This window comes from Giraffa tippelskirchi, chromosome 8 (assembly GCF_054371585.1).
Source record: "Giraffa tippelskirchi isolate mGirTip1 chromosome 8, T2T-mGirTip1v1.2.pri, whole genome shotgun sequence".
NCBI classification, from domain to species: Eukaryota; Metazoa; Chordata; class Mammalia; order Artiodactyla; family Giraffidae; genus Giraffa; species Giraffa tippelskirchi.
In genome coordinates this window covers 156,689,497-156,701,852 of record NC_137282.1, presented here as the reverse complement: position 1 = coordinate 156,701,852, position 12,356 = coordinate 156,689,497, and positions in this window count along the sequence as shown.

Below are 12,356 nucleotides of genomic sequence, written 5' to 3'. Positions count from 1 at the left end.
CGCCTTAACTATGATTCTTCATTAACATCATTTAGTTTTACAATTAGGTATTATATATTGGGTTGGCCAAAATTCTCGTTTGAGTTTTTCTTTAAGATGTTATGGAAAAACCCGAACAAAACTTTTGGCCAATCCAATATTACATATAAATGTATATTTTAATGTAGAAAATTCAGGTATCAAATTATCCAAACATCCCCTTCCTGCCCTCCCTCCCATATCACTTCCCTACATTTTCTCTAGACTAAATTTCTATTTTCCCTCTAGTCTCCTAACACACACAGACACACACACCTCCATACATCTCTTCCTTTGTTAGTGCTCACAAAAACATGATTATACCACGTGTATTATCCTGCAGCTTTGTTTTCCCCCTAAAAATCTGTTCTGGAGAATTTTCCGTTTAGGTATGTAAAGTCTACCTTATCTTGTTTAACTATTGTAAAATATTTCTTAGAAGGAATATACTGTGATTCACTTATCAATAGACATTAAAGCTTATTATAGTTCTTTGCTATTTTAAAAAATGTTGCAGCGGGAATTCCTTGGTAATCCAGTGGTTAGGACTCCATGCTTTCACTGCATAGGCCCAGGTTCAATCTCTGATTGGGGAACTAAGATCTCACAAGTGTGTGGCATAGCCAAAAAATAAACAGATAAAATTTTAAATTAAAATTTAAAAGTGCTGCATTTGTGTAGCTGACCTATTTCTATAGAGTAGACTGCCTAAAAGTGGAATGCTGAGATAAGAGTATGAATCCTCTCATTTTTGATAGGAGATTCTTGAAAGTCCCTTGGACAGCAAGGAGATCAAACTAGTCAATCCAAAAGGAAATCAACCCTGAATATTCATTGGAAGGACTGATGCTGAAGCTAAAGCTCCAACACTTTGGTCACCTGCTGCAAAGAGCTGACTCACTGGAAAAGACCCTAATGCTGGGAAAGATTGAGGGCAGAAGGAGAAGGGGGCAACAGAGGATGAGATGGTTGGATGACATTATCAATTCAATGGACATGAGTTTGAGCAAACTCCTGGAGATAGTGAAAGACAGGGAAGCCTGGTATGCTGCAGTCCATGGGGTTGCATAGAGTTGGACATGACTGAGCAACTGAACAACAACATTATAAAATTCTTTACCTGTTATCAATTTCACCAAAACTGCCTGTTTCTGCAACCAATTTTGTTTATATTTTGCATATGTGCATGCTAAGTCGCTTCAGTCATGTGAGACTTTTTGCAACCCTAAGGACTGTAGCCCATGAGGCTCCTTTGCCCATAGGGTTCACCAGACAAGAATACTGGAATGGGTTGCTATGTCTTCTCTAGGGGATCTTCCTGACCCAGGGATGGAACCCACATCTCATGTCTCCTGCATTGGCAGGCATGTTCTTTACCACTAGCACCACCCGAGAAGCCCATTTATCTTTTAAGTGCTTTTACTTATGATGGTAAAATATGACATTTATTGTTCTAACTAGTAATTTCAGAGACATTAAACATGCTATATTATTGACAGTATCTCTATTTCTGTATTTGGACAATACATACTTTTTTTGTCCATTTTAAGATTCTTTAGGGCTTCCCAGGTGGTTCAGTGGTAGAGAATCTGCCTGCCAATGCAGAAGAGGTAGGTTCGAGCCTTGGTTTGGAAAGGTCCCCTGGAGAAGGAAATGGCAACCCACTCCAGTATTCTTGCCTGGAAAATCCCTTGGGCAGAGGAGCCTTGTGGGCTACAGTTCATGGGGTGACAAAGAGTCAGACTTAGTAACTAAACAAGACCATGCTAAAAATATTTGCAAGAGTAAAGGATATTTTCTTATCTCTGTTGTTGCTTTAAAAATAGCATTAAAAAAAGATAAAATGAAAGTGCCCAAACATTGCTAATAAAAGACAAAGTAACTAAAAGTTATTTCATATTCAGGGCTTCTCTGGGAGACAAACATTATGTATTGGCTTCTAACGTAAAATTGTCCACTTTTTCAAACATGATTTGACTTTATTTAGGTCTTTTTAAATGCCCCTTACTACATTTTTATGATTTTGTTTTATATGGTCTCTTGGACATTTCTTAGATATATTACTCAGTCTTCTGGTTTTGTTTTTGCTATTACAAATGGAATTTTTTTCTTCCAAAACATTTTCTAATTAGTCATTTTTGCTGTTTTGGAAAGTTTTTAAGTTTATGTTTTAATATTTAGTCTATTTTTTAATCTTAGATCTTTATTGTTTCTTTCCAAATAGTTTAATGTTTTATGCTTTGTGTTTGAGAATCCCTGCTTGGCTCCTTTTGAGTTATCAGCAGCTGATTTTGGTGAGGACAGGATGGTGGCAAAAAGTGCATCACGGTTAAAGTGTGCTGAAAAAATAAATGAAGGAAAAATAAATTAAGAAAGGGAAAAGGGGGAAAAAGAATGTTAACTACAAAACCTGTTAAAGAATCCTATCTTTTCTTGAGGAATAATTCACAAATAAAATTGTCTATATTTAAAATGTATGGTGTGATGATTTGATACATGTACATTGTAAAATGATTACCAAGATCAAAATAATTAACATAGCCATCACCTCAATAGTTAACATCATAATTTTTTTAAATTTATTTACTTTATTACTTTTTTGTAACACATTTTTTTGTGATGAGAATGCTTAAGATGTAATCTTAACAACTTTCAAGTACTCTACATCAGATAATTAACTATAGTCACTATGAAAAGAAGTATGGTGGTCCTTCAAAAAAAATTAAAATTGAACTACCATACGATCTAGCAATCCCACTGTTGAATATATATCTGAAAGAATTGAAGTCAGAATCTTGAAGAAATATCTGCATCCCTATGTTCATTGTGGGATTTTTCATAAAACCTAGATATGGAAACAACCTGTCTTTAATGGATGAGCAGATAAAGAAAATGCGGTATGTATGTATGTATACATATGTGTGTGTGTGTGTACAGTGAAATATTGTTCAGCCGTAAATACATACACACACACAGGAACATTATGCAGCCATAAAAAAGAAAGAAATCTTGCCATTTGTGACAGTATGGATGAATCTGGAGGCCATTTTGCTAAGTGAAGTAAGCCAGGAAGAGAAAGAGTCCTGTCCCTTTGAGAGGTCAAGGTCTCCATCCTCCTGGCTACAGTGACTACCTCCACTGGCTCAGCATAGCAAACACGCTGACTACTCACCTGCTGCCCAAATGAGGAAGGACCAGATGTGGGACAAAGTCTCAGAGGCCTTGATCACAACTCTTAGGTGAGCTCCATGAGGCTGTCTCCCTGGGTCCTTTGACTCAGGAGTTCCCCAAAGCTGCTCCAACTTCTCTAGGAAAGTACATTTTCTCGACACTTTCTATTCTCTATGAATTCCTCAAAATCTCAGGTCTACCAGTGATACTGTTATTTGTTTCCCAATGTTATTATTGATTTATTCTCCTTCTATCATCTTTCTGGCTGGTTCATGGATTTGGAGACTGGCAGATAAATAGAAGCTGAATTCAGTTTGCTATCCTGATCATCAGAATGATTTCCTCCAGATGTAAATCTTATTATATGATTTTCCTCCTTAAAATGTCTCAGTGATTCTCTTTCCTCTGTTTCAAAGTGACTGCCACTTGTCCAGCTTTTCTTTCATTTCCAAACGTTAAACTTTTTATTTTCATTGAGCTGTCGCCGATTAACAATGTAGTAGTTTCAAGTGAACATGATGGGACTCAGCCATACATACACATGTACCTATTCTCCCCCCAACTCCCCTCTTATTCAGGCTGCCATATAACATTGAGCAGAGTTCCATGTGCTGTACAATAAGTCCTTTTTGGTTATCCACTTTAAATATAGCAGTGTGTCCATGTCCATCCCAAACTCTAACTATCCCTTCCCATCCCCCACTCTGGTAACCATAAATTCATTTTCTAAGTCTGTGAGTCTCTTTCTGCTTTGTAAGTAAGTGCATTTGTATCATTTCTTTTTAGATTGCACATGTAAGGGATGTCATACAACATTTCTCCTTCTCTGTGTGACTCACTTCATTCAGTATGACACTCTCTAGGGCCATTCATGCTGTGTCCAGCTTTTCTTATCCTTTCCTCAAAACCCAGATCTCCTTTCCAAGCTGGACACATGCTGAACTACTTGCGTTCCCCAAACACACTCTAGGTCGTCAGTCCTTGTTTTTGTTATCCCTTATACTAGTTAGTTTTATCCATTTTATCAATGAGATTAGAGCTAACAAGTCAACTCTTCCAAGTAGCCTTCCCTGACTTCCAAAAGCTTAGATGTCCCCACGTCTATTCTTATTTCTGTCTGTGCATTTGCCACACTGCATGGAAATTTACTTGCTTTTGTCACACAGTATTGCTTTTTACTTATTTTTACCTCTTCCACCTTTATTTTATGTGATGGGCAGAGGCTGTAATTTGTTCATCATTCTAAGCTCTCTACTGTAAGGAACTGCGATTTGTTCTTACCTGTATAGTTTCTAGAATCCAAGACAATGCCTTAAACGTAACTGTTGTTAAAAGCAGGAGCTTTGGAGTAAGGCAGGGCTTCCCTAGTGGCTCAGATGGTAAAAAGCCTGCCTGCACTTCAGGAGATCTGGGTTCAATCCCTGGGTTGGGAAGATCCCCTGGAGAAGGAAATGGCTACCCACTCTAGTATTCTTGCCTGGGAAATCCCACAGACAGAGGAGGCTGGTGGGTTACAGTCCATGGGGTCACAAAGAGTCAGACACGACTGAGTGACTAATACTTGGAGTAAGACAGACTTGGATTCAAAGTCTAATCTGTCACTTACTAGTCCTGTGCACGCAGGTTGCATAACTTTTGGAAACCAGGACAAAATGAAAATGTGAGCCTGGACTAGGGTGGGGAGATCAATCTCTCCTTCCCACTTCTCCAACCCAGAGCTGATGGACAGTCTCCAAGGGGTTGCAACCTCCATGCTGGTACAGGATGGGCACCTGGCTCCTGCCATCTCCTAACAACGTGACGTGTCACTGTCAGCCCTGGGCAGTGAACTCTGCTCTCTTGTCCCTCCGCAAAGACCCCAACCTTCCATGTGTGTGTGCTGAGGTCCCCCAGGGCGTTGACTGCAATGGTGGAACACGGTCTACCTCTGCAGACAGTCACCGCCCTGGATCCAGGGTGAAGACAATGGTCCTCCCACTCTTCCATTCCTCCCCACTCTGAGATGTCACTCCAAGCTCTGCTCTAGTGACCTCGAATGATAACTTCCAAGGAGGTGAACTCAGAGGGTGTTTTTTCAAAAGTCCCCATGCAAGATACCAACCTGTGCTCAGTATTATTATTTCAAGAAAAGGACAGCTGTCTTTGTTTCCTGTTGTTCATACTTTTCAGAGACACAAACTCTTTCACATGATGAAAAAAATTCCTGACCTCACCAAGTTCAGAGACAGGGTTTAAAATCCTCAGAATTTTGAACTCATCGTGAAGGGAGAAGGAGAAGATTGGGAGGACTATCATGAACTCGTCGGGCTGAATTTTTTTCTAGTGCTCTGGGTTTAGAAACAATCAGCTGAAGATCTTACAACAGGTCTTGAGGGAGAGAGAGCTCTCTTACTGAATCTTACAGATCCCTTACTGAAGATCTTGAGAGAGAGTTGGGTGGTAAAGTAACAATCTCTAATGGGAAAAATCAGACCTGGGGGGCAAGGCACCTCTCTTAAGGCCACAGTGTGGAGCTTGAACAGTAGCCAGTCCCCTATCAGGAGATTCCAGTTGCCTCTGAAATTCCACGAGCAGAACAGGCAGAACACAAAAGAGAAACCCACTGAGGAGAGGAAATGTTTTCCCACAAAAGCAATTTCCTCCAATTTGTATTTCAGCAACAAATTTGTTTCCAGTTTCAGATGCCACTATTCAAAAGCGACCTGTCGCCTTGTGGCTATAATAGACCCCCTCTCATTCTTCAGTGATTTGCTTGTAAATATTTATCAATACAGCCTGGCCTTGAGCCTTTCCCCTCACCCCCCGCCCCGACTGCCTTAATTGCGATGAGCCCCCAGCCCCTGCCAGCCTTTCTAGAGCCTTGATGACTGTTATGTCTTTCACGCAGATCAGTGTGTTTTCTCATGAGGTCTTTAAAGAGCTATAAACATTTACAACTGACATGTCAGCATGGGTAACTAAAGCACTGTAAATTTTTACAGATCAGTCACCTTTATCATGCTTTTTATACTCTTGCATAGGTCCAGAGGATTTGCTTTATCTCAACAAAGGGAAGTCTTAGCATTAGTTTAGTTTAACTATCAATATATTACTTAGCACCAGTTGAGTCCAAATCCTGAAACTGTGCATGCATAGATTTATATATGTTTCTTCATTAGCTAGAATCTGGTTTATTAAACTTATAAACAAAGCCTTGATTAAAATTTCAGTCTTCCTCACATGGACAACTACAGTTGTCTAAGGCAGCAATTCCAAAACTTTAGCAGGTGTCAGGAGTCCCTGGGGAACTTGTTAAAACAGGTTGCTGGGCCCTACCTCCAAGTCTCAGATCCAGAAAATCCGGGGTGGAGCCCAGCTACTTGCATTTAGAACAAGGTCCTAGTGATGCTGTTCGTGCTGGTCCAGGAATCTAAAGCACTGATTTGATTCTTCCATCTGAAGAACCAAGACTATTTCTTGTTAGTTTAGATTTCCAGCCATTGATTGCCACAATCCCATATTCTGAGGTATTCAGAATAGCTGAATAGCTATTGAGAAAGTTAGAGAGTAAGTTACCCTCACACATTGACAATTACATATCTCAAGGTATGGGGGTCACCAGCAGACATCCTGCCAGTCTCACTCAGTGGGTTCCGTCTACACTGGGTCTCTCCTACTTTGGGAAGGGCGTGTGAGAACATTCTAAAATGTTCTTTGCTTCCTCCACATCACTACATCTTTTGGCTACTTTTAACTTCTGCTGCAGTATACGTTAATCAGGAGGACTCACGTTTCACTCACTCTTATCTTCCACAAATCTGGAAAACTCAGCAGTGGCTACAGGACTGGAAAAGGTCAGTTTTCATTCCAATCCCAAAGAAAGGCAATGCCAACGAATGCTCAAACTACCGCACAATAGCACTCATCTCACATGCTAGTAAAGTAATGCTCAAAATTCTCCAAGCCAGGCTTCAGCAATACGTGAACCATGAACTTCCAGATGTTCAAGCTGGTTTTAGAAAAGGCAGAGGAACCAGAGATCAAATTGCCAACATCTGCTGGATCATCGAAAAAGCAAGAGAGTTCCAGAAAAACATCTATTTCTGCTTTATTGACTATGCCAAAGCCTTTGACTGTGTGGATCACAATAAACTGGAAAATTCTGAAAGAGATGGGAATACCAGACCATCTGACCTGTCTCTTGAGAAACCTGTATGCAGGTCAGGGAGCAACAGTTAGAACTGGACATGGAACAACAGACTGGTTCCAAATAGGAAAAGGAGTACGTCAAGGCTGCATATTGTCACCCTGCTTATTTAACTTATATGCAGAGTACATCATGAGAAACGCTGGGCTGGAAGAAACACAGGCTGGAATCAGGATTGCTGGGAGAAACATCAATAACCTAAGATATGCAGATGACACCATCCTTATGGCAGAAAGTGAAGAAGAACTAAAGAGCCTCTTGATGAAGGTGAAAGAGGAGAGTGAAAAAGTTGGCTTAAAGCTCAACATTCAGAAAACTAAGATCATGGCATCTGGTCCCATCACTTCATGGGAAATAGATGGGGAAACAGTGGAAACAGTGTCAGACTTTATTTTGGGGGGCTCCAAAATCACTGCTGATGGTGAATGCAGCCATGAAATTAAAAGACGCTTACTCCTTGGAAGGAAGGTTATGACCAACCTAGATAACATATTTAAAAGCAGAGACATTACTTTACCGACAAAGGTCTGTCTAGTCAAGGCTACGGTTTTTCCAGTGGTCATGTATGGATGTGAGAGTTGGATGGTGAAGATAGCTGAGTGCTGAAGAATTGATGCTTTTGAACTGTAGTGTTGGAGAAGACTCTTGAGAGTCCCTTGGACTGCAAGGAGATCCAACCAGTCCATCCTAAAGGAGATCAATCCTGGGTGTTCATTGGAAGGACTGATGTTGAAGCTGAAACTCCAATACTTTGGCCACCTCATGCGAAGGGTTGACTCATTGGAAAAGACCCTAATGCTGGGAAGGATTGGGGGCAGGAGGAGAAGGGGACGACAGAGGATGAGATGGTTGGATGGCATCACCGACTCGATGGACATGGGTTTGGGTAAACTCCGGGAGTTGGTGATGGACAGGGAGGCCTGGCGTGCTGCAATTCATGGGGTCGCAAAGAGTCGGACACGACTGAGCAACTGCACTGAACTGATCTACCTTCCACAGCCCCAGGCTCAACTCCATCTTGCCCCACCTTCATGTGTGATCTGAATGTATTTTGTTCACACATCTCACTTCACACATGGTCCTGCACCTTTCTAGCTAGGTGTTTGTCCTTCTCTATGAAACTCAGGATGTTCTAGACACAGCAGTGTCTTATTTATGTCTCTCATCCGACTAAGCTCCATTCAACTGATTAAGAAAGAAGGCAAGATGGAAGAAATGGAGAAAGAAAGGAAGTTCTACTCCCAAGAAGTGTCGAAGGGATGGAGGGTTGTAGAGGGGATAGTATAGTAGTTGAGTTTAGAAAGCAGCAGAGGCTGCTACCTACTGTGACAACCTAAAAGATTGATCCCCACAGCAACAATGGAATCAGTCACATGAGTCATTTGACCTTAGGTCAAGCATCTGGATCCAGCCAAACCATAGATGAATAGCATAATGTGCATCACCTGTATACTTAGCATTCTCCTGGCTTTTTGGCAGAGATAGTGCTGATGCCATGACAATGGCAGGGAGCTCTTTGGGAGGCTTTTATTTGAGGCTAAAGGGCTTTGAGATTCAGGAAGGACATAGGATTATATATATGTATATATATATATAAATGTATATATTAATATATGTGTATTGCAAATAGTGTCACTTATCATTTACTAGTTTTGTGTTAGGCACCATTTTAGGACTAGAAATGCAATGGAATTTGTGGGTTGAATTGAAGATTATGTAACAAATTAAGATAATATATATTTGTCTCTTTTTCACCTGTGAATAGTACTAGGCTTTCCTTTAATTTAAGAAAAAAATCAACTCTTTTCTATCATTTTCTCTAATATCTTATAATATATTAATGATGAATGAATTCCTATCATGTGATATATGTTATTTTCCTGCTTCCAAACATAGTTTAAAAATATTTCCCCCATATAGCCACTTCAGAAGACAGTTTGACAGTATCTCACAAATCTAAACATAGTCTTATCACATGATTCAGCAATCTTACTCCTAGGTAATTTACTCAAATGAATTGAAAACTATGTCCACATAAAAACCTGTTTATAAATGTCTATAGTAACTTTATTCATAATTGCTAAAAATTGGAAATAGCTAAGATGTCATTCAGTAGGCAAATGGAAAAATAAACCACGTTATATCCATATAATGGAATATTATTCAGTGATGAAAATTCATGTTATCAAACCCTGGGTAGACACAGTGGAAATTTAAATGCATATTGCTAAGTGAAAAAGTCAGTCTAAAAAGGCTACATACTGCACAATTCCAACTCTATGACATTATGGAAAATAAGAAACTATGGCAATGATATAAAGATGCATGGTTGCCAGGGGTTGGTGGGGCAAGAAGGATGAAAAGTTGGAGCATGGAGAAAATCTGGGGGCAGCAAGTCTACTCTGTGTCATATTGTAATGGTGGGTATACGTCAGTGTACATTTGTCAACATGAACACAAAGAGTGACCCTAATGTAAGCAGTGGACTTAATAAGAATGTATCAATATTGTTCATCAGTTATAACAAATGTACCACAATAATGGAAAATGTGAATAATAATGGGAAATGAGTACAGGGGAGAGGGAGGTTATTGAAATTCTCTGTTCTTTAAGTTCAATTTTTCTTTAAAATAGCTTTAAAAAGTAAAAAATGACACAGGAAAAAAATGTTTCCTTCATTTTATCCCATTACATTCTCAAAACATCTAGAGATCCATTTTTCCCCCTGTTACCAATGCCTTGTTGATTTTTAAGTTAAATTTTTATTGTGTAACTATCTGTTGGCAGAGGACACTGTATTTCCTCTTTCCTAAGTGAAAGGGGATAATATTTAATGTTGATTTCTCGAGGACTTACGAGGAAGTCAATTCTATGAAATAAAAATATTTCTGAATGAATGAATGACAAATGGAGAGGGGAATAGGTTGGAAATCCACACTAATGCTATCATTCTTAGAGAGTTTGGTCTTTATAAACTCAATTTTGGCAGCTACCCATTAGTGACTTTTGTACTGGTAAACCTTCAGAAATATTCCAACTTCGCTCATGAAATAAGGATGGGAAAGAAGAACATAATAGAACATTTTTTTCTTTAATACATTTCCACCTGAAAGGATTTTGAAAGTCTGGTCTCAAGATCATTCTGGAAATTGATTTCAAAGATTGCTATTCAGATTTCTGTTTTGTAGTAAACTTCACTTTTATACCATGTCAAATTAAGAGTCTGTTATAGGGAAGCTTCCACAATAGCATATTTTTATAGCACTTTTAATTTGCAAAGGTGCTTTTCATATGTCATCGGATTTCATATTGACAACCATCCTGAGAAAATTGTAGGACAGATGTTAACTACTAAATAAATAACCACAATTTCACAAAGTAAGAATACCCACCTAACTGTTCTTCTGGCTTCTCTCTCATGATTTTGTAGATTTGGTTACTTAGAAACCAAACCAAGATTGGTGCACTGTCTATTCTTAAAATCATCAAAAATAAATCCTCCAATCTAAGGTCATCATAAAGATATTTTTTTAAATGAATGCTTCCATTTTTTTCTTTTATCTTTGGTACATAGCAATTCTCCATGTGCTCAATCGCTCAGCCATGTCCGACTCTTTGAAGTCTCATGATGTATAGCCCACCAGGCTCCTCTGTCCAAGAAATTTTCCAGGCAAAAATACTGGAGTGGGTTGCCATTTTCTACTCCAGGGGATCTTCCCAATCCAGGGATCTAAACTTCAGGCAGGCAGGTTCATTACCACTACTGCCACCTGGGAAGCTCCCTATGCAATCCTGCATAACAAATGCTTAAATGAAAAAAAAAATTCTCATAAAGTATAACCAGAAATGAAAATAATAATAAATGCAGGTAAAGATAAATACAAAATCAAAAACAGGCATCTCCAAAAACAAAATGTAGACTCTTATAGCAGGCATTGTTTTCCATTATGCTGTCTTCTGTTTTGGACATGAATAGAAATGTGTGTCTTCCTGTGTGTATCTTTGTGTATGTATGTCCTCATTGGGGGGGCCTCTCTGCTTGAGTCAGTGACTCAGGTAAAGATGCAAAGATAACGTTGTTAAACTTTCCCATAAGACGTGGGAGAGATTGCATACCCAAGCTCATTTCTGGAAGCTTTTTTGGACAATACATTGTCCAGTTTGGCTACTATGTGTAATTTTCATTGGAATTACAAAGACAATTGATGCCTATGAAGATGGGGTGACCAAACCAACAAGATCTATTTTTTAAATGACCTGTCAATCCTCCCATGTCTTCAGACTTAGTCATTTTCCAGAGGAAAATTTGACCTGTCTTTCAGGGTGGGACTTTCTGAGATTACAATTGTTTTGAGTTTGGCTTCAAGCCCAGACTGCACAGAAGTGGAGTAGAATCACTCTGATTCCAATCTTGGATATCTGCTGAGGTTTCGGTTTTTCTGCTCTACTTTAGGGAGTGAGCTCTTTCTTATACATTTGACCTTTTAGTTCTTAACTGTATCTCCACATCAGAAGTCCATATATTCTTAGTATGAAATGTTTGTTACTAAGGATTTCACCCTTTGTAGATATCAACCTTTGTTTTTCCTCCTGATGTATTTCATATGGAGAAAAAAACAAGATGTTGATCCATTACCCCCCTCTTTCAAGGCATGTTAAACAATGTAAACATTAGAATGCTACTAACTGTACACAGGGCTTCCCAGGTTGCTCAGTGGTAAAGAATTCAACTGCCAACACAGGAGACACGGGTTCGGTCCCTGGGTCAGGAAGATCCCCTGCAGAAGGAAATGTCAGCCCACTCCACTATTCTTTCCTGGGAAATCCCATGGACAGAGGAGCCTGGCAGGCTACAATCCATGGGGTCCAGCAGTTAGTCCCACTACAAAGTGACTAACACTTTCACTTTTCACAGGTGAACCTAGAGATTGTCATGTTGAGTGAAGTAAGTCAGACAGAGAAAGACAAACATCATATGATA